General features: G+C 38.4%; 1 pseudogene; it reads left to right on the forward strand.

Moving 5' to 3' along the window:
• LOC129534463 (DNA primase large subunit-like) overlaps nucleotides 1–27,372 on the forward strand; it is a 278,547-nt pseudogene that overhangs the window by 215,040 nt on the left and 36,135 nt on the right.

The following is a 27,372-nucleotide window of genomic DNA, read 5'->3' on the forward strand; positions in this document are numbered from 1 at the left end:
AGGCGCATGAACTAGGCAACGCAGGGTCTAAGGCCTTCCAGACCAGCATCCTATGTAGCTGGGACTACAGGCATGGGTCAACATGCCTAGCTAATTTTTTAAATTTTTTGTCTCACTATGTTGCCCAGGCTGGTCTCAAACTCCTGGACTCAAGCAGTTCTCCTGCCTCAGCCTCCCAAAGTGCTGGGATTAGAGGTGGGAGCCACCATGCCTGTTAGAAAGGTTTTTTTTCTAACTCACTTAGAAACTGGAACTTAGGGTTAGACCCTCTGTTCCTTGTTTTACTATCAAATAACGGCTGCACTAGGTAAGGTCTGAAGCCTGTTCCAACTTTTAAATCCTAATTCTAACTGGTAAGAAAACTAAATTTGCTAAGGCTCCAGATCAAGTTGCTAGTTTAATAAGCAATGGCGTGTTCTATATCCTTTCCTCTCCATTTGTATACTTCCTTTTCTCTGATTTTGTACTTCAGTTCCTTGTCGTGTCCTCAACTTGATAATTATAGGAAGTTGGAATGTGAAGAAAACTGGCCATTTGAAAGCATACTGAAACACTATTTAATATTTTTTAGTTCAGACTTTTAACTTCAAGTTTGCTATATTTTATTATTCTAAAGTTCTGTTAAATTAGAAACTGGATAAGTAATATGAGTGACTTGTTAGAGTTACTATTTCTTTAGATAGTAGATAACTTTTCTCTGGTTTTCATTGAAATCAGAAACATTTTGTTTAACCGTGGTTCAGTGCAACTTTCAGATGACCCTTGAAGCAACTGAGTGACAGTGGGGAAGCAGCCTGTAGTTGAATGGATAACTGATAGTTGGTTATATGTGTTTATTTCTTTTCTCCATTTATAATTTTATAATATTTTCTTTATTATTATTATTATACTTTAAGTTTTAGGGTACATGTGCACAATGTGCAGGTTAGTTACATATGTATACATGTGCCATGCTGGTGTGCCGCACCCATTAACTCGTCATTTAGCATTAGGTATATCTCCTAACGCTATCCCTCCCCCCTCCCCCTACCCCACAACAGTCCCCAGAGTGTGATGTTCCCCTTCCTGTGTCCATGTGTTCTCATTGTTCAATTCCCACCTATGAGTGATAACATGTGGTGTTTGGTTTTTTGTCCTTGCGATGGTTTACTGAGAATGATGATTTCCAATTTCATCCATGTCCCTACAAAGGACATGAACTCATCATTTTTTATGGCTGCATAGTATTCCATGGTGTATATGTGCCACATTTTCTTAATCCAGTCTATGATTGTTGGACATTTGGGTTGGTTCCAAGTCTTTGCTATTGTGAATAGTGCTGCAATAAACATACGTGTGCATGTGTCTTTATAGCAGCATGATTTATAGTCCTTTGGGTATATACCCGGTAATGGGATGGCTGGGTCAAATGGTATTTCTAGTTCTAGATCCCTGAGGAATCGCCACATTGACTTCTACAATGGTTGAGCTAGTTTACAGTCCCACCAATATTATAATTTTATAATATTTTCTAGAATGTAGAAGACTAGGATTTTAATTTCAGGTTTCCCATTAAGTAACTGAAATAACTATCCACTTGACTTCTGGAAACCTTAGTTTCCTCATTTATAAAATACAAATATCTAATTTGCGTACCTTACAGTTAGTGAAAATTCCAGGAAGAATCATCTTGTTAAACACTAAAGATCTGTAGAAATGTAAGCCACTGCTGTTGAAACATCACTAAGTGTTACCCTGTTTTTTTTTTGTTTTTGTTTTTGTTTTTCTTTTTGCTAATAACAGTAGTGCATTTGTACTCAATTCCCCATTAGGAATTTAGAAATTTTATTTATTAAATATCTGACTGAATAGATATAGTTAGAATGATGCAAATCACAGAGCCCCAGGTGACAAATAGCCCTCAAATCTTGTTTTCTGAGTCTATTTGGGTATAGTGAAAAAGATGAAACAAACCCACTAGCCAGCCTACCTCCAGTCTTCCTGAACAGATAGCTCTCCATTTTCCTCTGATGATTATGGCAGAGCCTTTGATACACAGCTGACCTTTCTTTTCATCTATTGACATCACTGAAAGTGGTCTGCTTAATGAGTGGCCACATCAGTTTACATAAGGTTATTCTATTTAATACTTATTCTGTGGATTTTTGGCATTTCACTATTTCCTTTCCATTTTCTGAAAACAATGTGGTCAATGAAAATTTTAAAACTGTGTCTTGACCTTGCTCCACGGGAAATTTGAGAAAGAAATTCTGTATACTATGGAGTCCAGAACCAAAAACGTTCTCCATGACTTCAGGGGAAGAGATTAAGAAATGAAGATGAAGAACATATGTCCTGCTTTTTTGGATGGAACCTTCATAATAGGTGAAATTTTTACAATTTTTAACACCTTTTCAGGGGAACTCCCAGGAGTCTTCAGAGACATATTTGATTATAAAATGAACCATTTTATAAATTTCACCTTTCAAAAATGGCATAAACTAGTTTCTACAAATTTTATACACATAATTGTAGCATATAATACATACTTACAGTTTAGTCTACAAAGAGACTGAGGTAACTTATAATTGCCTAACATAATTCAGCTAGTAGGTGGCAGAGTTAGAACCAAAATCTGTGTTATTTCTGTAACACTTTGCTGCTTCACAAGCCTGTGAAAAGTTCTCACCGATGAGAAATGAATTAACTCTTACAGAGCAGAAAAAGGAATATTTAATACACCATAGGAGGTAATTTGCTGAATTAGAGTAACAAAAGCAGTGTTTTCCAGCTGTGTTACAGACTTCAAATTGCTTAACTGATTTTTTTAAGCTCCTATGAGGAGTTAGAGAGAGTAACTAGATGCAGGTTTTTCTAATGAAGAAGCTGGAGGCAAAACATAAGTAATTTAAGTAATATTAAACAACACACCGGGTCTGACCTACTCAAGATAGCTTTTCCTAGTTAATAGTAAAACTGGCAACCTTGGTAATGTTAGTAACTCTAAAGTATTGAGTGCTTACTATTTTTTTTTAAAAAAGTGGAGCTGTACATTACAGTAGTTAAAGTGGTAAAAACAGATTTTATTCAGGAACTACTGTAATAGGGGAAGAGAGACCTTAGTATAGAACAGGGTTCAATTCTGAATACAGCATAGACCAGTGGGGATTTATAGCCAAAGAGCAAGATGGCATTAATGGATGAAAAATTACGGAGATGAAAGAAACTTAAGGAGTGGGGAGACTGTGGTTAAGCCAACCTAAAATGATTCTTGCTCAAGACAGGCTGAGTGATGAGATACCACAGCGGGTGTTGGAGAGTGCAGGGATGCGGAATTTGATTAGATACCGAGGGTGATCAAATATTGAAGGTGAACAGATAGTGAGGGTAGGGGGTTCTCTCTAAACTGACTGCAAGATTCTTACTACAACTGTGCTATGCAAAATTGAAACCAAAGGTCAAGGCCTGGTTGAGAAGAGGATTCCGAGGAGCCTGACTTAAGTTTGGCCAAGGAGGGCATCTTGTCAGTTGCTCCTTTTGTTCAAGGAAATAAAGCATTATTCTCTTCTCTCAGCAATCTAAGTCCATCTTGTGTTCAGTTCCTTTTCAGTAAAGACGAGCTGAACCATCTGTTGAGACTTCTTAATGTCTTGAGATCATGGGTAGAACTTATGCCCAGTTTCTGTAGCTGTTCTTTCTATCTAAGTCACCACCTGAGTAACCAAGATCACCTACAACAGAACCTATGATGTTCTGGATACCTCTTTTGCTCTCATAGTGAGAGTGAGGTCAACTGGAGGGAGTGGGTGATTGTTTCGGAGATAACTTTAAAAAAGGAAAGAAATTGTGGGGAATCAAGTAGATGAAGGGATTAGTAAGATTAGAGAAGTAGTGAGATCCATTCCAGTTGGCTGGTAACAGCTAATAGGTTTGAGTTCCACAGACAGAATAAGAATCATTGAGCGCTAGCCTGGAGTCATAAGATAATTATCTGACGGCTGAAGGTGACCAAAGAATAAACATTTCGATGATTGAGAAAGGATTTTTTGGAGGTGGTCTGTGTGTGGTTGGTTTGGGTGAGAGAAATTAGGCTGAGAGGGGAAGTGGGGACATTTCCATTCGTATGAGAGATGTCCAGGAACCTGTAATGGCTTGGAGGCATTATGTTACATTTAATGACAGCTGGAGAAGTGTAATGACAAATGCTTGTTCCCAGAAAAGAATTGATGGTAAAATTATGATGGGAGTTGACATGACCCTTGCAAGGATAGACTAGAGTATATTCAGAGGTTTTTCTCACAATGGGTATTTGTCTTGTTTAAAATGGTGGAAGAAAAGAGAAGGAAGGTATAGAAAAATAGGAATTCTGATTTCTCACAGGAATCTTGGAAATGCCAGGTGTGCCCACAGGAAAGGAAGCACAGTACCCTCAGTCTGTGGCATTATGGGAAGTGGTGACTAGTCCAGCCCAGGCTTGCCAAAGGCTCTGTGAATGAATAGTCTTGCTAACAGATAAGGAAAAGGCAGAGCTGGGGGGAGAACAAGGAGCTTCTAAATTTAGGGACAGAAAAATGTGAGAGAAGACTAATCTCAGATGAGGAAAAGTCATAGTGAAGGCTGTGAACCTTAAAGGCAATTGTCAGTCTATGAGAAATTAGGTATCCACATCCTGCAATAGCCCACAAGATCCAAAAACCTCTGTTATTTTGTTTCAGGAAGAGGAAAATGATGAATAGTAGAAGCTCCGCCTGTGAAGATAATTTTACCTGCAGCTGAAATACCACGACCCAGATATTGAACACACAGAATAATTAAACTTTTTGTCTAGAAACTCTGTGGTCTTTTCTTGCCATTGCCTTAAAGTATTCAGTGTCCTAAAGGGAGTTGTCATAACTGAAAGTGCATGGAAAGAGGTCATTTACATATTGGATTACAGTGGAGTCTTCTGGGAATTTTAAGTCCATCAAATAGGTTCATGAGAAATATGTAGGGCCTTAGTAAATCGTTGGGGCATAACAGTCCAGGTGTATTGTTTATTTTCCCAGGTGAAGGCAAAGTAGTGAGATTATGAAGGGGAATATTATAAAAGGCAGAACACAGCCGAGAGCGGTGGCTCATGCCTGTAATTTCAGCACTTTGGGAGGCTGAGGCAGGCTGATCACAAGGTCAGGAGATTGAGACCATCTTGGCTAACATGGTGAAACCCCGTCTCTACTAAAAATACAAAAAATTAGCTGGGTGTGGTGGCGGACGCCTGTAGTCCCAGCTACTCGGGAGGCTGAGGCAGGAGAATGGCGTGAACCCGGGAGGCGGAGCTTGCAGTGAGCTGAGATTGCGCCACTGCACTCCAGCCTGGGCGACAGAGCCAGACTCCGTCTCAAAAAAAAAAAAAAAAAAAAAAAAAAGAGGTCCCATAGAGATATGAGGATGAGCTGGGGGCAAAGCATCAAAACCCACCACTGGTAAAGTTTGGTGACAGTGGGGAAGGGGGCAGGAAGTGAGATCATGTTGAAGGTAGAATGTGTTGTCCTGGTATCGATGAGAGACGTGGAGGCCCTTTAACTTGTAACATTATTTCTTCATGCAAGTCTAGTAGTAGTTGAGGGCATTGGGACATTTGCTTCTCTGGAGGAAAATAGACAATTCTCTGGTGAGGAGGGGGACTTGGGTTTCTCCTTCCTCTTAAGCACTGGGCAATTCCAGGCCCAGTGTCTTTTTTCCTCACGATATCAGCACATTGTTGAGATCAATGAGAGCCTTCCATTGTGGAGCTTGCTGTGAGTTAAAAATTTCAGGTTTTTCCAGTTATTTTAACTGCAGTGCCACAAGCTTACATTGTGTATTTTCCAATGTTTTTGAAATACTATTTTCATATTATTGGGCTAATGTCTGCAGCCTAGATGTGTATACATTTTGTTAATTAATATTATTTTTCTGTAATGTGTCATAGAGGTCTGGCCTGAAACTATTTATAAAGATTGCATGGCCTGAGCAGAGGCTGCTGGGAAAGTCAGTTCCACCCCTGAATTCTCTTTCCATGTTGTCTTTAATTGATGGTGATAGCCACAGTTTCATCAGTTTGTTATTTACAATGTTAGATATGTGACCAATCAATTTTAATGGGAGAGATTTGATGGTTGGCTCCTAGTAATTTCTTACTTCCCTCGGGGTATCAGGGGTAGCCTGAGACCCTTGAGTACACCCAAGGAAGGAACTGAGGTTCGTCAGAAATAGTGGTCCATTTAGCTTTTTCAAAGCAAAGGGAGGCATTTCCAGGCCCAACCAACAGGCAGATAAGTTGATTTAAATCAGGGAATCCCAGAGAGTATGCACCTAGAATGATTCTAAATTGTTCAACAAACCTTTCCCTTTCCTTTCTGTGGTCAGGAAAGTATTTGGTGATAGGATGCAATTCAGGCCTAGACCAAGGTTTAAATGTTCTCTCTTCTATTAGCCTCACTTGGAAACAGGTACTGGCTGATCCTGGGCTTCATCTGAAGGAGATGGAGGCCAGTGAACCTTTTGGTTACAGGGAGGTGAGGGACTGGAGGAGGGGGCAGATGGTGGAAGAGAGTTTGGGAGAGGAGGCTATAAAGGAAAGCTGGGAGGGGAATATGGAGGTGCTGTTGAGAGCTCTAGGAACTTTACTGAGTCAGAAAAATTTTTCTACAGACAGTGTGAAAGAGCCTCAGTAGTTTGACTGAGATTTGAATTATTTAGCTGTTTTTTGGCTTCTTAATACCAAGTGAAATAAGCAGACCGCTGTGCATCCAAAAGCTTTGTTCCTTTTTGCTCTAGGGCTGTTTTTAGATGGACTAATTTAGGGATATACCAGGAGACCCCACCATAGCCGAAGAGAGTTTTTGGTAAGGCTTTGCCAGTGAGAAAGCAAGCAGACAGTATTAGAACTATAGTGGCAAAGCAGGAGTTTGATAAGGTGAGGTTTCAATTGAGAAGTTCCCATGGGAGAAGCAGGATTAAACAGACAGAAGAGAGAGGCCTCATAAAGAGCAGGGAAAAAATTCCAGCCCAGGCATTGGGGAGTGGATCCCCACTGGAAACAAAGAGCTAGGAGAGGTCTTCATCCCAGGAGACAAAGATCCAGGAAGAATTTTCCAGCCAAGAGCCAGGCTCAGGAGTCAGGGAGTAAATGTCTTCTTGACGCAGTGAGCCCCAGCAAGAAAGACTTCTAGCTGAGTAGATGCCTTTCAAACAAAGAAGTCTGGGCCTCTAATCCAGCTTCAGACAATGTAATCAGAATCTTAATCAAAATCTGTCCTCACTGTGATTCGATGGACATTTATCTGGAGCACTGGATATTGGAGTCACTCACCACCAGATACCCAAAAAGCAAGCAGACTGAAGACAAAGTCTTGGTGTGTGCTTAGAGATTGGTTATTGTGTCCAAGAGTCTAATGGTGGTTCAGATCCAGATCTGAATCATGGACCAAAAACTGTTAAAGAAAAATAAGAGATAGTAGTTAAAATGGTAAAAACAGATTTTATTCAGGAAAAGCTGCAATAGAAGAAGGGATTCCAGTATAGAACTGAACTTAATTCCATATAGAGAACATGCACAAGTGGGGATTCCTAATTCCAAATAGCATGGACAAGAGAGCAGGGATGGGGGTCAGTGGATGAAAAATTACTAAGAGGAAAGAAACGTCATGGGTAAGGGGATTCTGGTTAAACAGAACTAACAGGATCCTTGCTGCAGGTTGGCCAGGGTGATAAGATACCAAGAGTGGCAGTGAGGAATTTGATCAGATATTGAGGGTGATCTCAATATCTGGGGAGTTCTTTCTCAGCTGACTTTGTGAGATTCCTGTTACAACTGGGTGATGTAAAGAGGAACACAGAAATCCAAAGCTCTAGGCCTAGTTGAGATGAGGATTCAGAAGAGCCTGACTAAAGTTTGGTCAAGGAGAACATTTTATCACTGTGTGCAGGACGCTATACCAAGTACTTTATGAAAATGAGCTAACTTAATCCCCAAGTCAACCCTATGTGATAGATATAACTCCTTTTTTACATAAAAGAGAATTGTTGCAAAGAAGTAAACTGTCCAAGGTCACACAGCTAGCATGTAGTAGAGACAATATTTAAACTTGAGTATCTGACTTCAACCATTAGTATTTACTGCCTCCTGGACTCCTTGGGGCCTCCACATCTCCTTTGGTGTGTTGTTTGGTTAGAATATGTGTGATGTTCCAGTGATCTCTAAGAGTTAAACTGTGTTTGAAGTTAAGAGTTAAAGGGAAGTATTTGGATCTATAGGTGACTGATTACAAATTTAGTTTAATAGATAGTAATTGAGTAATTTAGTTACGTAAGAATTTAAAAGGGGGCACCATATATTAAATGCCTATAACATCACTCTGGTTATTAAAATTATACATTAGACTTTAAGGTAGTGACTCAAGACAACATAATCAATAGGTCAAAAAATTATCACAAGAATGTGTGCTAAGAAAAGGCCATAAGATGGTTTCCTGCACTTTTCCTCCTGGCAGGTTCACTTATATGTGTGACCCTGATGCTGAGCTTGAATTCTGTTAGTACTTATGATAACTAATCTTCATAGGACCTACTTCTAATGATTTTGGTATCCTAAATTCTGCGCAGTGGTGAGTAATAATGAGGTCACTTTGTAGTTTAGCAGACTCTCACTTTGTTTCTTTTAATATGTAAATTAGAGTTCCAAGTTCTTGAAGTTAAGAAACACCTGCCACTAAAAAGAAGGTTAAAATGTCCTCCTGAAGAAATGTTGTATCTGGCTGTTATTAAAAAGCAAAAAATTAGTGGGTGATGGCGAGATCGTGGAGAAGAGGGAATCCTTACACACTACTGGCGAGAATGCAAATCAGTTCAGCCCCTGAGGAAATCCCCAGTTTGGAGATTTCTCAAACTAAAATAGAATTACCATTCCACCCAGGAATCCCATTACTACGTATATACCCAAAGGAAAATAAATTGTTCTACCAAAAAGACACCTGCACTTTTATGTTTATCACAGCACTCCTTACAATAGCAAAGATATGAAATCAACCCAGGTACCCATCAAAGGTGAATGAGATAAAGAAAATATGGTACATATACAACAAGGAATACTACACAGCCATAAAAAGAACAAAATCATGTCCTTTGCAGCAGCATGGATGCAGCTGGAGGTCATTAACCTAAGTGAATTAACACAGGAACAGAAAATCAAATACTGCATGTTCTCACTTATAAGTGGGAGCTAAATATTGGGTATGCATGGACATAAATATGGGAACAATAGACACTGAGGACCTAGAGCCAGGAGAGAGGGAAAAGAAGAAGGGTTGAAAAACTACCTATTGGGTACTTTGTTCACTACTTGGGTGACAGGATCATTAAAAGCCCTAACAGCTTCACACAATATAACGGTATAACAAACCTGCATGTGTAATAAATTTAAAAATTAAAAATTTTTAAATGCCATATCCTTATGCTGATTTCTGTGCACATATACATGGCTCTTTTGCCTCATTTAGGTCAAGAAGATGTTCCTTTTTGAATACAAATCTCTCTCTAAAGGATACTTTTTAACCATTCTCACTTTATTGTTCAAGCCGACCTTGCATAATGAAGTTTTTGTTGCTTTGAAAATAGGAGTAGTAGGCCAGGCGTGATGGCTCACGCCTGTAATCTCAGCACTTTGGGAGGCTGAGGTGGGTGGATCACCTGAGGTTAAGAGTTCGAGACCAGCCTGGCCAACATGCAACATGGTCTCTACTAAAAATACAAAAATTAGCTGGGCGTGGTGGAGGGCACTTGTAATCCCAGCTACTCAGGAGGCTGAGGCAGGAGAATGGCTTGAACCTGGGAGGCAGAGGTCTCAGTGAACCAAGATCACACCACTGCACTCCAGCTTGGGTGACAGAGTAAGACTCTGTCTCAAAAAAAAAAAAGAAAATAGGAGTAATATTTAGTCTTGTGTTTTTTTCCTTGTAGGAAAGACTTTATTCTAAGGAAGACCATGCAATGCACTGTCCATGTCAGCAAAGAGATGTTTATACCATAGTGTTTGAATAGATTTGGGCATAAATACTTTAAAAAAATATAATAAGGTCACTAGACCCTGGGTGGGCTCGGGATAGAAGACAAAGTTGTGAAAGAGGCTCTGAGAACAGGGTTGGAACTGGATAAAGGTGTGCCTGCTTTACAGTTTTTCTTGAGTTCATCATTTAACATAATGCCTCTGAAAGTAACTTACTGCTGTCTTTGATAGAAATGCATATTGGTGTATTGCCAGTGCCACAGCTGGGATGTCTGGACTAATTTGGAAGGTTGCAAACTGCCACGTACCCACCTTCAGACCTGTCTTGACTTTCTGGCCTTTCCCCACACTGAATGAATGGAGTGGGAGCGAAGAGCCTAGACAGAAACATATGTTTTCTATTTACTTCTTCCTACCTCTTTTTTTTTTTTTTTTTGAGATGGAGTTTCGCTTTTGTCACCCAGGCTGGAGTGCAATGGCGCAATCTTGGCTCACTGCAACCTCTGCCTCCCGGGTTCAAGTGACTCTCCTGCCTTAGCCTCCTGAGTAGCTAGGATTACAGGCATGCACCACCACACCCAGCTAATTTTTGTATTATTAGTAGAGATGGGGTTTCACCATGTTGGCCAGGCTGGTCTCGAACTCCTGACCTCAAGTGATCCACCCGCCTCGGCCTCCCAAAGTACTGGTGTGAGCCACCATGCCCGGCCTTCCTACCTCTTTTCATACCCAATGCTTAGAGGTTTTCCTTTGAGTCATGGATATGAAGACCTAGAAAGTATTTGCTAAAAAATATCTCCAAGTAAATACAGTCTCTGTACAATATTTCTTGAATTTGTAAATTTGAAAACCAGAGATGACAATTTGTTTGGTAAATACATGGATAGTTTGAAAGCTTAGTAAGATCCAAGTTTCATTTATTTTTATTTTTTTCTTGTTTCCAGTAGGCTTGGAAGAGTCCAAATTTTAGACATGTATACAAAGGCAGTAAATGAATTGGAAAGAAGAGGGAAGTTAATACTTTTAGCTTTTCTCTTTTAGAGAGATTCGCTTTCCATTATTTTAACAGAATAACTTACCAAAATGTTCTTTCCCTATTTTGTGATGAACATAACTGAAATCTTGTATCTAATTAAATTCAATTCCTACCTAAAAGTTTTCACAAAAAAGATTATAGTTCATGTTTGTGACTAAAGAAACAAACAGAAGTTGTTTATAAAATGTTTGGTGGAAATTTTAATGTCCTTGTTTTCACCAGTGAAATTAATGATGACTTGAAAGTCTTCTTTCTTGAAAGTTTTCTTTTCTTTGAAATGCTATTTGTTTTTCTGGTTATTGGTTACTTGTGGACAGATAGCAGTTGTGAAGACATAAACTACTGATTGTTAAAAATTTCAGCATTCTCTTTTTAAAAGAAATCGGCAAGCCAATTCTAAAATTTATATGGAAATGCAAGGACGTAGAATAGCCAAAATAATCTTGAAAATGAACAAAGTAGGACTCACTTACCTTTGAAAGTTACTCTAAAACTATTGTAATCAAGACTGTGTTATTGGCAAAAGGACAGACATATAGATCAGTGGGGTCCAGTTGGATCTGATCCAGTCAGATCCAGTTCCAAATATAGAACTACACATATGTGGTCAAATTTGATGAGGATGCTGAAGTGATTTAATGGGAAAAAGAAAGTGTCTTCAACATATGGTGTTCAGAAAGGTGGTTTTCCACATGCAGAATAAAAAAGAACTTTGATTCCTACCTTACACCACAGACAAAAATTAACTTGAGATGAATCAAGACCTAGACTTAAAAGCTAAAACATTACAATTTCTAAAGGACAACATAAAAATATCTTTGCAATTTATCTTAGGACACAGAGAGCACTACCATTAAAATGTTGATAAATTGGACTTCATCAAAAATAAAAACACCTGCTCATCAGAAGATAACATCAAGTAGATAAGCCTTTGTTACAATTACATTTGACAAAAGGCTTGTGTCCAGAATATATAAAGAATTATTCAATTATGGAATAATTAAAAGAAGGCAATCAACATTTTTAAATGGGCAAAAGATTTGAACAGACATTTCGTAAAATAAGGAATATCACTGGTCAAAAAGCACATGAAAAAGTGCTCATGATCATTAGTCATCAGGGAAATGCAAAGTGAGATACCACTGGCTACCCAACAGAATGGCTAAAATTAGCAATATTGATCATACCAAATGTTGGGGAGAATGTGGAACTGTCAGTGATTGCTGGTGGGGGTATAAAATAGTACAACTACTCTGGAAAATGTTTGGCAGCAATTCCACTTCTAGTATTTATCCCAGAGAAATGAAAATATATACCTACAAAAGTCATATGTAAGAATGTTCATGGCCACTTGATTGAGAATAGCCAAAACCTGTAAAAACCCAGTGTGTATGGTAGGAAAAAACCAATTTTCTCCTACTGTACTCTCAACACAGAGAGTATAGCAACCAGATGTGTGGATTTTTCTCACACTGACCAATTCTCTGATCTAGCCGGATAGCCTATATTCAATTCACTTCTGACACTAACTAGAGCTCGTGCAGATCTCTCATGGATTAAGAGCTCAATCTCACAAGACTGTGCCCTACTTCATATACCAATTGCAAGCAGTAGGTTCCCAGGTCACCACAACTTCTGACCAGTTTGGCCACAAGTGGGAGGTTACCACAACCCCCTTCTCAGGTTCAGTAATGTGCTAGAGCAGCTCATAGAACTCAGGGAAACACTTATATGTATCAGTTTATTATAAAGGATGTTTTAAGGGATACAGGTGAACAGCCAAAGAAGTACTCTGGGTAAGATATGTAGGAAGCGGCATGGACCTTCCATGCCCTCTCTGGGTGTTCCACCCTCCTGTCATCTCCATGTCTTCAGCATCCCAGATGCTTTCTAAACCCTGTAGTTTAGGGATTTTTATGGAGGCTTCATCATATAGGCTGAGCATTTATTAACTCATTTTTCAGCCCTGTCCTTTTCCTGGAGGCTGGCATAGTGTGGCTGAAAGTTCCAGGCTTCTAATTATGGCTTGGTCTTTCTGGTGACCAGCCCCCATCTAGGAGCCCACCAAGAGTCACCTCATTAGAACAAAAGACATTCTTATCAATGCCCAGGAAGTTCCAAGGGATTAGCAACTCTGTTAGAAACTGGGGCCACAGACCAAATATTAGAACAAAAGATGCACCTAGCATCCCTCTTGCTCAGGAAATTACAAGAGTTTTGAGAACTCTCTGCGAGGAACCAGGGTCAGGGATCAAATACACATTTCTTATTGTATCACAATATCACATCCAGGTGTCCATCAGCAAGAGCCTAGACAAGCAATCTGGTATATCCATACAATAGAACACTGCTCGGCAATAAAAAAGAACAAATTGCTGATACATGTAATGGCAAGGATAAATCTCAGAAGCATTAAAGGACATGAAAGAAGCCAGACACAAAATACTTTATACTGTATGATTCCATTGATATAAAGTTATAGAATAGTTAAAACTAATCTGTGGTAACAAAAATCGGATCAGTAGTTGCTTCTGGTTGTGGAGGGAGGGGAATATTGACTGAGAAGAAGCAAGAGGGAATTCTACAGGTTGATAGAAATGTTCTATTTTCTGGTAGGGGTGTGGGTTATATAGGTATAGTCACTTACCCAAACTTATCAAACCATAGACTTAAGATATCTGCATTTCACTATATTTAAATTATAACCTCAAATTAAAAAATCTCACACAAAAAATAGCAAGGTATTTTCCTATCTCTTATTCTGACTCTCTTTCTTATTCTCTTAAAGTATTGGACAGCCCAGTCCCACTATACTGAGGCAATTTTTGAAAGAAAATAAAATTTATTACTTTTATTATCTTTTAATGTATCCACTATATTCTATATAGGGCATCATTTAAACTCTTTTTCAGTCTTTGTTGTTGTTGTTGCAGTGAAGAAGAAAAGCTATCCAGAAGAACAAAATAGCACAGCCGTGTAAACTTGCAATGATTTGGCAAGTTTTTGAAGTTATTTAATCCTGATAAGTTAAAATCCCTTGAAGCATATTTATACATTCATCTTTCCAAACAGCTACCGCTTATTTGCTCTTTCATTCAAGTGAAGGTTATTGAGCACCTCCTATGAGTAGATGTTTTATCAGATACTGAGTAGGCATGCTATGATGAGTATGCAACCAAGTCCCTGCCCTTAACAGCATTCCTAGTTTGGAAGTGATAAATACAAAAATAAATTCCATTGCAACAAGAAAGGTACAGCACTGTACAAAGTGCTGCTGGGCGTTCTTTTGAGGAAGCAACGTCTTCTGCCTTGGGTGCTTGGGAAGATTCCACAGAGGAAGTGACATTTGAGCCACTTTGTATGAATAGTTAGAGTTGTGGATAGGAGTTGGAAGAAGGGGGACATTTTAAGAAGATGACTGGAAATGTAATTGAATAGTTTAGTGAGTCTTTTATCCTCCTTAAACCTTTAGGTAAAGGTTCTGTTAGTATCTACTGAAATAGAAGTCTTTTGCAATAGCATAGTCAGTGTTTAAACTAGGACACCAAATATTTTCCATTTTTTCCCTCACCAATAGCAGCTAATATTTATTGAGAACAAAGGATGTGACAGGTACTCTGCTTAGTGTTTTAATTTAATTTAATATAATCTCCATAGCAATTTAATGCATTAATATTACTGTCCCTATAGATTAGGATAATTGAGGATTGAAGTAATACCCTTTATAAGTGGACACGCTGGGGATTCTTTCCCAGGTTTCTCTGCCTCCAAAGCCTGGGATCTTTAAAAAGCCTACTCTGTGTGTGTTGCTCTTAGTATGAGCCCAGAGAAGGCAAGCCAAGGGCAACTCTGAAGTGTCTTGCGGTCACTCAAAAGAGGGGGGATTTACCTGTTTTCCAAAATATGGCCTGCCCACCTTTTGTATTTAAGTTTCAGTTCATTGCCAATATGTATAATTATTTATAAACTCAAAATAATCTGTTTTATTTTTATTTCTATCTACATGATACTTTAATTTCATGTATGAAAAACTGCCAAGTAATCATTCTCTAAGCTTTCTACAGTATCCATTTTATAAGTTAAAGAATCATAGCAGTAAAAACTATAAGCTCTTTATAGCCATTTCACTCTAATTATTAGAGTGAGAACCTTGAAGATTTTGCCCTTTGAAAATGACTTGTTATTTGGGCAATCTGGCTTCTCACTATTTAACAAGCGTTGCTTAAAGTATCATGTAGGAACATTTGATGTGCTCCACAGCCACTCACAGCTTCTAATAATTCTGTTTGTGACAGCCTTGAGAGATCACCCAGTGGTAGTTTAAGATTGTGCTCCAGTATAAAAGTGGCAAGGTTTGTCTTTTAAACAAACATGTATTTTTTTCAGAGTAGAAGATAAATTTTTGACTAAATCAGTCATTTGCCATACTCTAAAATTCGTTTTAGAAACTTGGTTTTAGGTTTGTAGTTTTTACCCAAATGATCACTTAACATGGGACACCCACCCTAACCCCTACCTCTTTCCCAGGAAAGTTAGATTTTTGTCCAAGATTCCACCAGTATTGAATATTTGCTCTTGCCAGATATCTTGTCAAAGGTACATTGTCTGCTTTTGGTTAACCAATGGGGTATGGGTTGTTATGCCAGATGAGTGTCACCTAGTAGTGGAATTAGAAAATCATCAACCAAGGGTCCGGCATAGTGGCTCACATCTGCAATCCCAGGGCTTTAGGAAGCCAAGGTGGGAGGATTGCTTGAGCCCAGGAGTTTGATACCAGCCTGGGCAACATAGCAAGACCTTGTCTGGTGACACACACGTGTAGTCCTAGTCACCCAGGAGGCTGAGGTGGGAAGATCACTTAAGCCCAGGAGTTCTATGAGCTGCTCTAGCACATTACTGAACCTGAGAAGGGGGTTGTGGTAACCTCCCACTTGTGGCCAAACTGGTCAGAAGTTGTGGTGACCTGGGAACCTACTGCTTGCAATTGGTATATGAAGTAGGGCACAGTCTTGTGTGACTGAGCTCTTAATCCATGAGAGATCTGCACAAGCTCTAGTTAGTGTCAGAAGTGAATTGAATATAGCCCACATTCTTTCCATAATACCACACTTCCTTAGTAATAAGAAATAACAAGATATTTAAAAATAATAACTTCCAGTTAAATCTTTTTAGGACATAACTTCTCTCTTTCAGACTCCGTTTTAAATGACACTTCATTTTGTGGTCCAAAATCAGAAGTAATCTCTTCTTCCTACATATTCCAATAGCATTTTACCTATACTTATACCTAGACCTCTCTAATTTATCTTCATAACATATTTGATTTTTATAGCACTTTACTTCTTTTATGACACATTATCATGCTATTTTCTATTAATCACGCATTCACATAGGTGATTAGTTCCTCCAGGACCATAAACTCCTTGAGGTAAGATCTGTCTATTGGATCTTTGCACCCACCTCAGTACCAGCATGCATGAAGAAAAAAATGTGAAGTACTCCTTGGTCTACTATAGCATTAGGAAGGCTATCAACCCATTATTCTGCTCCATTAAATGTTTTCCAATGCCTGATGGTTAGTGACTTTTTAAATTTAATTTTTAATTTTTTTTAGAGTCAGAATATTGCTCTGTTGCCCTGACTGCAATGCCACGATCATAGCTCACTGCCTCAGGCTCCTGAGTAGCTGAGACGACAGGTGCATGCCACCACACACAGCTAATATTTAATTTTTTTGTAGAGATGGGTTTTGGAATCAGACTTGTCTGTACATGTCTACCATTTAATAACTGTCGTACATCACATTGCTTCATTCTTTGGACTTCAGTTTTCTCAAGTGTAGTATCATAGAGGAGTTGTGATTATCTAAATGATTAAATGGGATTACACTTTTAAAAGCTGCTACAAAATGCCTGGCACCTGGTCACTTTTCATTATATGCTGGTTCCTTTTGTTCTCCTGTCTGACCCAATTCAAAGTCCCTTCTGTCCCATTAGCTTGTTTTATGAACATGGAGGCAAGGATTCTGGGTAGGAGGCAGTTGTAGTACTTCATTCATTAAGCATTTGCTGACTATTTTGTATAGTGGAAATCCAGAGGAAGGGATTATTATTATATTTTGAGACTGGGTCTCACTATGTTGCCCAGGCTGAAGTACAGTGGCACAATCATGGCTCACTGCAGCCTCAACCCCCCAGCCCAAGCGATAATTCTGCCTCAGGCTCCTGAGTAGCTGAGACGACAGGTGCATGCCACCACACCCAGCTAATATTTAATTTTTTTGTAGAGATGGGTCTCACTGTGTTGCCCAGGCTGGTCTTGAACTCCTGGGCTCAAGCGATCCTCTTGTCTAAGCCTCCTGAAGTGCTGGGATTACAGGCATGAGCCACTGCACCTGGCCTAGGATTAACTATTTTAATAGGCATTTAGGAAGTAGAATGGGTAGATATGGGAATTCAGGGAGAATTAGAGGAAGGTGGATAGAAAAGAGGCTAAACTGATTTTCTTCTATAATCTTTGGAATCAAACGAAGAAGTGCAAATCGATTATTCTTCTCAGGAAAAGATTTTCTTTATCTTTAAATGTATAGGTAACATTAGCTGTCTTCTACCTGATAAATTTGTTTTCTGTAAGTTTTGTACCTTTTTAAAAAAAAGAAATTATTTGTATCATAAAGGACCTAAATAATATACATGGCATGAATGTACATCTGCCCTTGAATGCTGAATTTATTTTAGAAAATATCGCTTTGCACTCTTTGATTCTAGCTTGTGTTGCTGACCTCACTAGTATAATTATTGGCTGACTTTGTCTCTTTTTCCATTTCCTCCCAATCAGTTTGATAAAGGTTACTCTTACAACATCCATCACAGCTTTGGAAAGGAAGGCAAGAGGACAGACTATACACCTTTCAGTTGCCTGAAGATTATTCTATCCAATCCACCATGCCAAGGGGATTATCATGGTAAGTGCCTCCACTGGATATGTTGGCCAAGTACAGAAATCCAAGAGCTCTGTTGGAAACACTGAAACAATGTTGTGGCTTTTTGCATTCCTGTCAGGACCTAGTTTGTAGCTTATGTCAGTCGTCACTGTCAAGCTAGAGCTCCATTACTCTTAGAACAATTTGTCTTATTACTGAACTAGGTCAGGCAAGAGAAATTCATTCAGCTGCACTTCAGTTTGTGCTGGATTAGGCTTTTCAGTTCTCACTTTCTTCCTTCCCGCTGTTCTCTGTCTCCCTCATCTTCTGCAGTGTTCTGCGAGTGATTTAGAGGGCGATGTAAGTTTTACAAAGCTTTTTGAAATTAGAATATTCTAAGTTTGGAATAGTAGATTCATTAATTTTCCAAAGGCTAACTACTAAGGAAAAGTGTGAGGTTTTTTTCTTATCACCATCATCTGATTAACCAACAAAGATTAAGTGGGCAATTTAACATGTCGTGATATCTGCCATAACTACCAGTTTGCCTGAGTTATTTAAAAAGAAAAACAAAACATCTCATTTGTCTGGTATGTCCAAGAATGAATTAATAGTTTATATCAGTAAATTTTCTGGATTATCAAAGCTTACTACAGTATGTGTCAAAACTTATTTTTGTTTTAGAATCTTCAACACTTTTTAAAAGACTGCACACTTTTGGACTGCTAAAGATCAAATAATCATAAACAATAATTTTAGAAAGACATTCTATGTGACCAAATCATTAAAAAATGCCCATACATTCATTAGTTAATAGATGAAGAAGTGGCCAGCACTCGTTATATAGATAGATAGATAAGATAGATCTATATATAGACATAGTTTTTTTTTTTTTTGAGACAGAGTTTCATTCTTGTTGCCCAAGCTGGAGTGCAATGGCGCGATCTCGGCTCACTGCAGTCTCCACCTCCTGGGTTCAAGCAATTCTCTTGCCTCAGCCTCCTGTGTAGCTAGGATTACAGGCACCTGCCACCCTGCCCGGCTAATTTTTTGTATTTTTAGTAGAGACGAGATTTCGCCTAGTTGGCCAGGCTGGCGGGCCTCAGGTGATCTGCTCGCCTTGGCCTCCCAAAGTGCTAGGATTACAGGCCTGAGCTACCTACCACACCCAGCCTGGTAATAGATATTGAGTGGTTTTTATCACTTATTTCAGAGTCCCTTGAGGTGCTTTTTTAGAAATGCAGATTCTCAGGGTGCACCCTCAGTCATATAAAATCAGACTTTATTTGCAAGTACACTGGGTGAGTTTTATGTCTTCTAAAGTTTGAAAAGCATGGGTCCAGGTACTTCTGTTGGGGAAGCCTGAAGCCTTTTTTAGCCTAGCAGCCATACCAGGCAGTCAACTTATGATTAAGCTTGTGGCCAAGTAAAACTCCCAGGGATTTGTCTGCAAATTTCCAGGTTCTAGCATTTGTCTCTTAATTAGTTGGTTTTCATTAGCTTAAATGCAAAACTTTATTTCTGTTAAGTTGTATCTTGTTATCCCAGTGCTTTATGTTATTATTTTGTTTCTAAGTTCAACTCTGTCAGTCAAGAAATATTATACTTAGCACTCAATGAACTCATTATTTGTTGGAAACATTTACTTATTCCGTTTTTAAAAAGTAATAAACTTAATTTTTTAGAGCTGTTTTAGGTTCACAGCAAAATCGTGTGGGAAGTTCAGAGTTCCCATGTACCTCCACGCCCCAACACACGCACAACCTCCATTGCTGTCAGTATCCCACACCACACTGGTACATGTGTTACAATTGATGAACCTACATTGACAAATCCTTATCATCCAAAGCCCATAGTTTACAAGAGTTCATTGTGTATTTCGCATAACAGTACTTTATCAGATTTGTCTTTTGCAAATGTTTTCTCCCCATCTGTGCTTCTGTTCTTTTCTCTCTTTTTTCACCTTTTGGGATTTCATTTACACGTTATACCTTTTATAGTTGTCCCATAGTTCTTAGGTATTGTATTTTGTTTTGTTTTGTTTTTGTCTTTTTTCTCTTTGCTTTTTAGTTTCAGAAGTTTCTATTTGTCATATCCACAAGATCCAAGGATTTTCCCCAGTCATGTCCAGTCTACTGATGAACCCATTGAAGATATTCTTCATTTCTGTTACAGTGTTTTTGATCGCTAGCATTTCTTTTTTGTTCTTAGAATTTTCATGTCTCTGCTAGCTGGTTATTCCAACACATTTATTGAATAGGGAGTCCTTTCTCCATTGCCTATTTTTATTGACTTTGTTGAAGGTCAGATAGTTGTAGGTATGCTGTCTTATTTCTGATTCTCTATTCTGTTTCATTAGTCTATGTGTCGGTTTTTGTACCAGTACCATACTGTTTTGGTTACAATAGCCTTATAGTATAATTTGGAGTTAGGTAGAGTGATGCCTCTGGCTTTGTTCCTTTTGCTTAGGATTGCTTTGGTCATTTAGGCTCTTTTTTAGTTCCATATGAATTTTAGAATAGTTGTTTTCTTATTCTGTGAAAAATGACATTGGTAGTTTGATAGAAATAGCATTGAATCTGTACATTACTTAGGGTGGTATGGCCATTTTGATGACATTGATTCTTCCAATCCATGAGCATGGAATGTTTTCCTGTTTGTGTTGTCTCTGATTTCTTTCAGCAGCGTTTTGTAGTTCTTCTTGTAGAGATCTTTCACTTCCTTGCTTAGATGTATTCCTAAATATTTTATTTATTTAATTTTTGGTGGCTACTGTAAAGAGAATTGTGTTTTTGATTTGGCTCTCAGCTTGAACATTGTTAGTATGTAGAAATGCTACTGATTTTTAAGGCTGGTCATGGTGGATCATGCCTGTAATCCCAGCACTTTGGGAGGCCAACATGGGTAGATCACTTGAGGTCAGGAGTTCAAGACCAGCCTGGCCAACATGGTGAAACCTCATTTCTACTAAAATTAAAAAGCAAAACAAAAATTAGCCAGGCATGGTGGCGTGCACCTGTAATTCCAGCTATTCAGGAGGCGGAGGTTGCAGTTGGCTGAGATGGCACCACTGCACCAGGTGACAGAGTGAGACTCTGTCTCAAAAAAAAGAAATGTTACTGATTTTTCTATATCAATTTTGTATCCTGAAACTTTGCTGAAGTCACTGATTAATTCCAGGAGACTTTTTGGTGCATTCTTTAGGGTTTTCTAGGTATAGAATCATATCATCAGCAAAGAAAGATAGTTTGACTTCTTTTCCTATTTGGATGGCTTTTATTTCTTTCTTTTGCCTGATTGCTCTGGGTAAGACTCCCAGTAGTATTTTGAGTAAGAGTGGTGAGAGTGGGCATCCTTGTCTTGTTCCCATTCTCAAGGGGAATGGTTTGAGCTTTGGCCCATTCAGTATGATGTTGGCTGTGGGTTTCTCTTAGATAGTTCTTATTATTTTGAGGTATATTCCTTTGGTATCTAGTTTTTTGAGGGTTTTTGTCATGAAGGAATATTGGATTTTTTTTTCTTTTTTTTTTTTTTGAGACGGAGTCTCACTCTGTTTCCCAGGCTGGAATGCAGTGGTGCGATCTGGGCTCACTGCAAGCTCCGCCTCCTGGGTTCATGCCGTTCTCCTGCCTCAGCCTCCTGAGTAGCTGGGACTACAGGTGCCTGCCGCCATGCCCAGCTAATTTTTTGTATTTTTAGTAGAGACAGGGTTTCACCGTGTTAGCCAGGATGATCTTGATCTCCTTACCTCGTGATCCGCCCGCCTCGGCTTTCCAAAGTGCTGGGATTACAGGCGTGAGCCACCGCGCTTGGCCAGGATATTGGATTTTATTGAAATCTTTTTCTGTTGAGATAATATGGTTTTTGTTTTTAATTCTGTTTATGTGGTGAATCACTTTTATTGATTTGCATATGTTGAGTCAGACTTGCATCCCAGAAATAAAGCCTGTTTGATCATGGTGAATTAGCTTTTTGATGTACTGCTGGATTCAGTTTGCTAGTATTTTGTTGAGGATTTTTGATTCTATGGTCATCAGAGATATTGGCCAGAAGTTTTCTTTTTTTCATTGTGTCTCGGCCAGATTTTGGTATCAGGGTGATGCTGACTTCATAAATTGAGTTAATGGGGGGAGTCCCCCCTCCTCAGTTTTTTGGAATAGTTTTGGTAGGATTGGTACCAATTCTTCTTTGTACATCTGGTAGAATTTGGCTGTGAGTCTACCTGGTCCAGGGCTTTTTCTGGTTGATAGGTTTTTTTATTCCAGATTCAATTTCAGACCTCATTATTGGTCTGTTCAGATTTTCACTTTCTTCCTGCTTCAGTCTCGGAAGGTTGTGTGTTTCCTGGAACTTAGTCATTTCCTCTAGATTTTCTAATTTGTGAAAAATGCACAATTATTAACTTACAAATCTATCATCTGTATGACTGAAAAAAAGACTTTTCTATATTAAATTTTTGATAATCATTTTGACTTACCATTGCAGTTTATTAAAATATCTAAAATTTTCTAGATCTTGTCCTAAAACAGCTTTTGTATTTCAAATTCTTCTGTGTTCTTATTTATGTGAATATTTCTAGTGGTATTTCATTTTTTTCATGAAATAACATAGAGATGACACACATCCACCATAAGTTGTTTTTCTATGTAATAGTTTATTTTTTCATCTCATTTCCATCCATGATTCTTTTACTTTTTCATAGATTCTACGCTTTAGGAAATAGGCATATAATTTACATTTGAAAATGATGTTGAATTTTTTTCTTTCTCAGAGTTTGCATGTTTTGCATTTTGTTTATCTATCTTCCTTCTCTCATATGCCTTTTATATAATTTTTAGACTAGAATATAAGAAGATTGTATAAAGTTTTAAAATAAGCTATTATGCAGCTATTTTGTGATTATTTGTGCTTGTTAGCAAGGAGCGTAATTAAAGCTGTTTTCCCTCTTCCTGTTGAATGGACATCTTAGCCTGAGAATGCTGCAATGTTTTATGTAACTCTTGAGCCTGGAGTGCCCTGATAACCATACAGCTAAGTAATCATTTAGATAAAAAGAGGAAAGCAGTTGCACCCATGGGCAATTACCTTTTTTTATTAATAAGCTGTTACACAATTAAGGGGAGCTTAGATGGTCTCTCGAGTGTGGTATTGTACTAAGTTGTGGGTAAATAACCTTGTTTGTGTGCTGGCTTATTTTTTGTTGTCAGGGTGCCCATTCCGTCACAGTGATCCAGAGCTGCTGAAGCAAAAGTTGCAGTCATACAAGATCTCTCCTGGAGGGATAAGCCAGGTAGGTCATATTCTTCTCTATGCATCTGCAGTAATGAGGCCTTAGACAGATCTCTCGGTTTTATTTAATGTTCTTGCAGTGATGCTGTGTATTACTTGTCAGGCCTCACACCAGACATCTTATCTTCAAGATGTATTAAGTTAAAACCTTGACTTATCTGGTTTAGACTCTTGGGAAATTCTAGTTCTTCTGTCTGCTAAGCTGCATTTTTATTTTTCCTAGTCATAAAGGAAGCTGGAAACCTTCCCCCACACCTCAGTTTGTTTTACTATCTCAATTGAGGACTACATCCTTAAAAATAAAATTTTTGAGCAATGCATGGAAGCTTATTAATGAAGCTGAAAATTAATGACAGCATATTTCATTTTGGGAAATTGTTTTCTGAGCAGATGATAATGTAGTACACACTGGCTGAATGTTCTGATAGGCATCAGTTATTGCTGTGTTTAATCTACACTTCTGATGGCAGATCAAAGAGTTTGTCAAAATACTTTGTCTTATGAACAATGGAAATGCTCAGATTGTAAAACCAAATGTTAAACAGTACATTTTTTAGTAAGTCTACCTTTAAAAAATTAATATTGTGACATAGCAAAGACTATTTTCTATAGTGTGCTTTCAAGTTGACTGGAATTTTGAAGGAATAGGGGAAGAGCTTCTGCTTCCTTAGCTTAAGAAGAACATTATATATTTTAGAGTTAGAACATCTAAATCATCATACATCTTTAAATTGTTATTTTTATTTAAAGAAAATTGTTACTCTAGACAACTTTACAGCTGCTTCTGTGTCCAAAGTTCAGATAACAAATCTTACATAGTTTTTTAGTACTTTGAGAAAAGCAGTGTTCAAGGTGCCATAGAGTATGCAAGGAAGAATCAGATATAAATCCTGCTCCCACAAAACCAGTGTCTGAAAAAAAAAAAACATAAACCAAGTGTCATGAGAGGTACACATAGACTGTCTTGGGTCTTCTGATGAGGGAAAGACTATAACCAGCTGAAGAGGTCAAGGAACCCTTTATGGAAGAGATGCCCTTTGAATTAGGCCTTGCACGAAGGTTGGGAATTAGGGAGAGAGAATGCACAAATGAAAGACTATAGGAGTATTAAGATTTCAAGCTTAGGATAATGGTGGCACCAATACATAAATACTAATAGGTAACTTAAAGGAAGTATAGTTGGTTTCGGTTTGAGTGACTTAATTTTAGTGGTTATAAACTGCTGCTAACATATTTGATAAGGAATCTAGAAATAAAGAATTACTGGCTTTTTTTTAAGCAATCATAAAGGATCACCTTTTTGAAAACAATACAAGTTCTTAACCTATCTATGTTAACATATTATGTCTGCATTTAAATGGTATTAATGTGGATTTAGGGCATTAGATAATTTAGGACTAGAAATCTGATGGTCTTTTCAGTTAGAATTGTAGCATAGGTAGAAAGCCATTCTCTTTTTTGGAGTCCTAGGATGTGACATGCCATGGTGCATAGGTAGGAAGTCAGTGGTAGAACCAAAAATTGAAGCCAGGCTTTCTGACTCCTAAGATTTTTTTTTTCCCCTGAACTCCACTCTACTTTAGAGCTTATTATAATGAGTTTGCTGGAGAGAGAGAAGAGGTAGGGAGTCAAAAGCTGTTTTATGAAAATGTAATCTTGGCTAATCCTTCTCTTAGTCAAGCATTAAAAGGAGGTGGGATCAATGAAGACTGAACAGAAATGGGGAGAGAGGGAGAAAATACATTAAGGTAGTGAAGTATCACAAAAGTCAAGGAGAAAATTTTGAGAAGAGAATAAGTTCCACAGAGTCCCTTGTAGCAGAGATTTCTTTTCATGGAGAGAACTAAGAAAAGGTGGTTGGATATGCTGAGAGGATTATTTGACTTTGACTTTGGTGAGGTGTCAGTAAAATGGTAGAAATCAAAAGCAAGATTATACTTGCTTAAAACATTAATGAAAGACAGTAAATAACCTTTTCAAAAAATGTGTCAGGCCAGGTGCAGTGGCTTGTACCTGTAATGCTAGCACTTAGTAGGGAGGCTGAGGCAGGCAGATTGCTGAGCCCAGGCATTGAAGACCAGCCTGAGCAACATGGAAAAAACCTGTCTCTACAAAAAATTAGCAGGTGTGGTGGCATTCAACTGTAGCCTCAGCTACTCAGGAGGCAGAGGTGGAAGAATCACCTGAGCCCAAGAAGTTGAGCCTCCAGGGAGCCGTGATCATGCCACTGCACTCCAGCATTGGCAATGGAGTGAGACCCTGTCTCAAGAAAAAAAAAAAAAGTGCCAGTAAAGGGGATGCTAGAGTGGTATTAGCTTAAGCATCATAGGATTGTTCATTTCCGGGTTTAAGACCTGAGCCTATCTGTAGAAAGAGGAGGAGAAGAAAGAACTGTCAGAGAGGGTGGGCTTGTTGAAGATATAAAAGAAAGAAAATAACTCTCTAACCAAGCAGAATTAAGTTCTCTTTCCTTTATACCATGACTGGATTGCACATGCCTTTGCTCTTAACATTTGTTACACTTGATTGTAATTATTTGTTTACCTGTTCATCTTTCCCAATAGTTTGTGAGTTTCCTGAAAGGAGGACTGGATTTTTACTTAACTTTCTATCTCATAGTAATCCAATGAGTTACACTTGTTAGGTGCTTTAAAAATGTTGGAAGAGTGAATGGGCATATTTAGGTATGAGGTGGATCCTAGAGTATGCATGGTGGTATGCAGACAGAGGCAAATAGGAACTCAAAGACACAAGTGAAAAAGTAACTTATTGGAGGAAGGACGATATGCACTTGAACCAAAGAATGGTGACAGAGAAAGGCATACCCCTCAGCAATGTGGGAACATAGAGGAAATAGTTAAGACACAGCAAAGGGAAGTTGATGGAGTGTATCAACTGGTCTTACTCTTCCTTGTAAATAAAGTAAGGTCATCAGCTGGAGAGTAAAGGGGTTATGAATGATATTCTGGTTATAGAAAAGGTTAGAAACTACCACCAACAAATGTGATAGGGAATCTAGAAGAAATTAGAGGCATTTTTTAGCAGTCATAAAGAATCACCTTTAAAAAAAAATCTTAATATACTAACATTATCTCAAGAAAATTAATGTTTACAGTTAATAGTAATGACCATGTTTGTATACTCTTTGCTTTTGACTCCACTGTATTTCTCCATTTGCCCTTGATCCATAAGTATACTCCTTACTTAGCGGAAGCTGGTTAGTAATTTTCACATTACCCTTTAGACCTGCATTGTAACCTTTTATCTGAGATGAACACAGATGTATAGTGCATGCCAGCAAGCTGTAAATAATATCTTGCTTTTATTTGATGTCTTTATTGAGTGGATCTCACTAGAGTGAAGCAGCTGGTGGACTGTATTCTAAAGGGCAGAGAGTTAATGAATGAAACTTCCATGTAAAACATTTTGATAAGGTTGAATTTTGTAGGTTGGCCTAAGTGCAGATTAGATCTTGAAAACTCCAAGCGTACATTAAAATATTGAATGAGAGTTAAGAAAAACATCATTAAAATGTACGTAAGGTAGAACTCCATGTGGTTATTTTTATCTCAGAGAAAACTACTTGAAAAAGATACCTTCAACTATAGGAAATAGATTTTTTTTTTTTAATTTTTGGAGACAGAGTCTTGCTCTGTCTTCCAGGCTGGAGTGCAATGGTGCAATCTCGGCTTACAGCAACCTCCACCTCCCGGGTTCAAGCGATTCTCCCGCCTCAGCATCCCAAGTAGCTGGGATTACAGGCACCCTCCATCATGTCCAGCTAATTTTTGTATTTTTGTAGAGATGGGGTTTCACCATGTTGGCCAGGCCAGTCTTAAACTCCTGACCTTGGATTATCCGCCTGTCTCGGCGTCCCACTGTGCTGGGATTACAGGCGTGAGCCACCACGCCTGGCCAAGAAATAGATGTTTTAAGTAATCAAAATGTTGGTGATCAGAAAAGAGATCATTGTGACTCAGCTGGTGTTGCTGATTTTTTTATAAAGCATACTTACAGGATCACATTTAATTTTCCTTTTTAATTAACCTTAATAGTGTTACAAAATCACTGAAAATTAATGAGCTTGGTATCCAGCTTAAGAAACAGCAATAAAACAACAGA

This window comes from Gorilla gorilla, chromosome 5 (genome assembly GCF_029281585.2).
Source record: "Gorilla gorilla gorilla isolate KB3781 chromosome 5, NHGRI_mGorGor1-v2.1_pri, whole genome shotgun sequence".
In the NCBI taxonomy this organism is placed as follows: domain Eukaryota; kingdom Metazoa; phylum Chordata; class Mammalia; order Primates; family Hominidae; genus Gorilla; species Gorilla gorilla.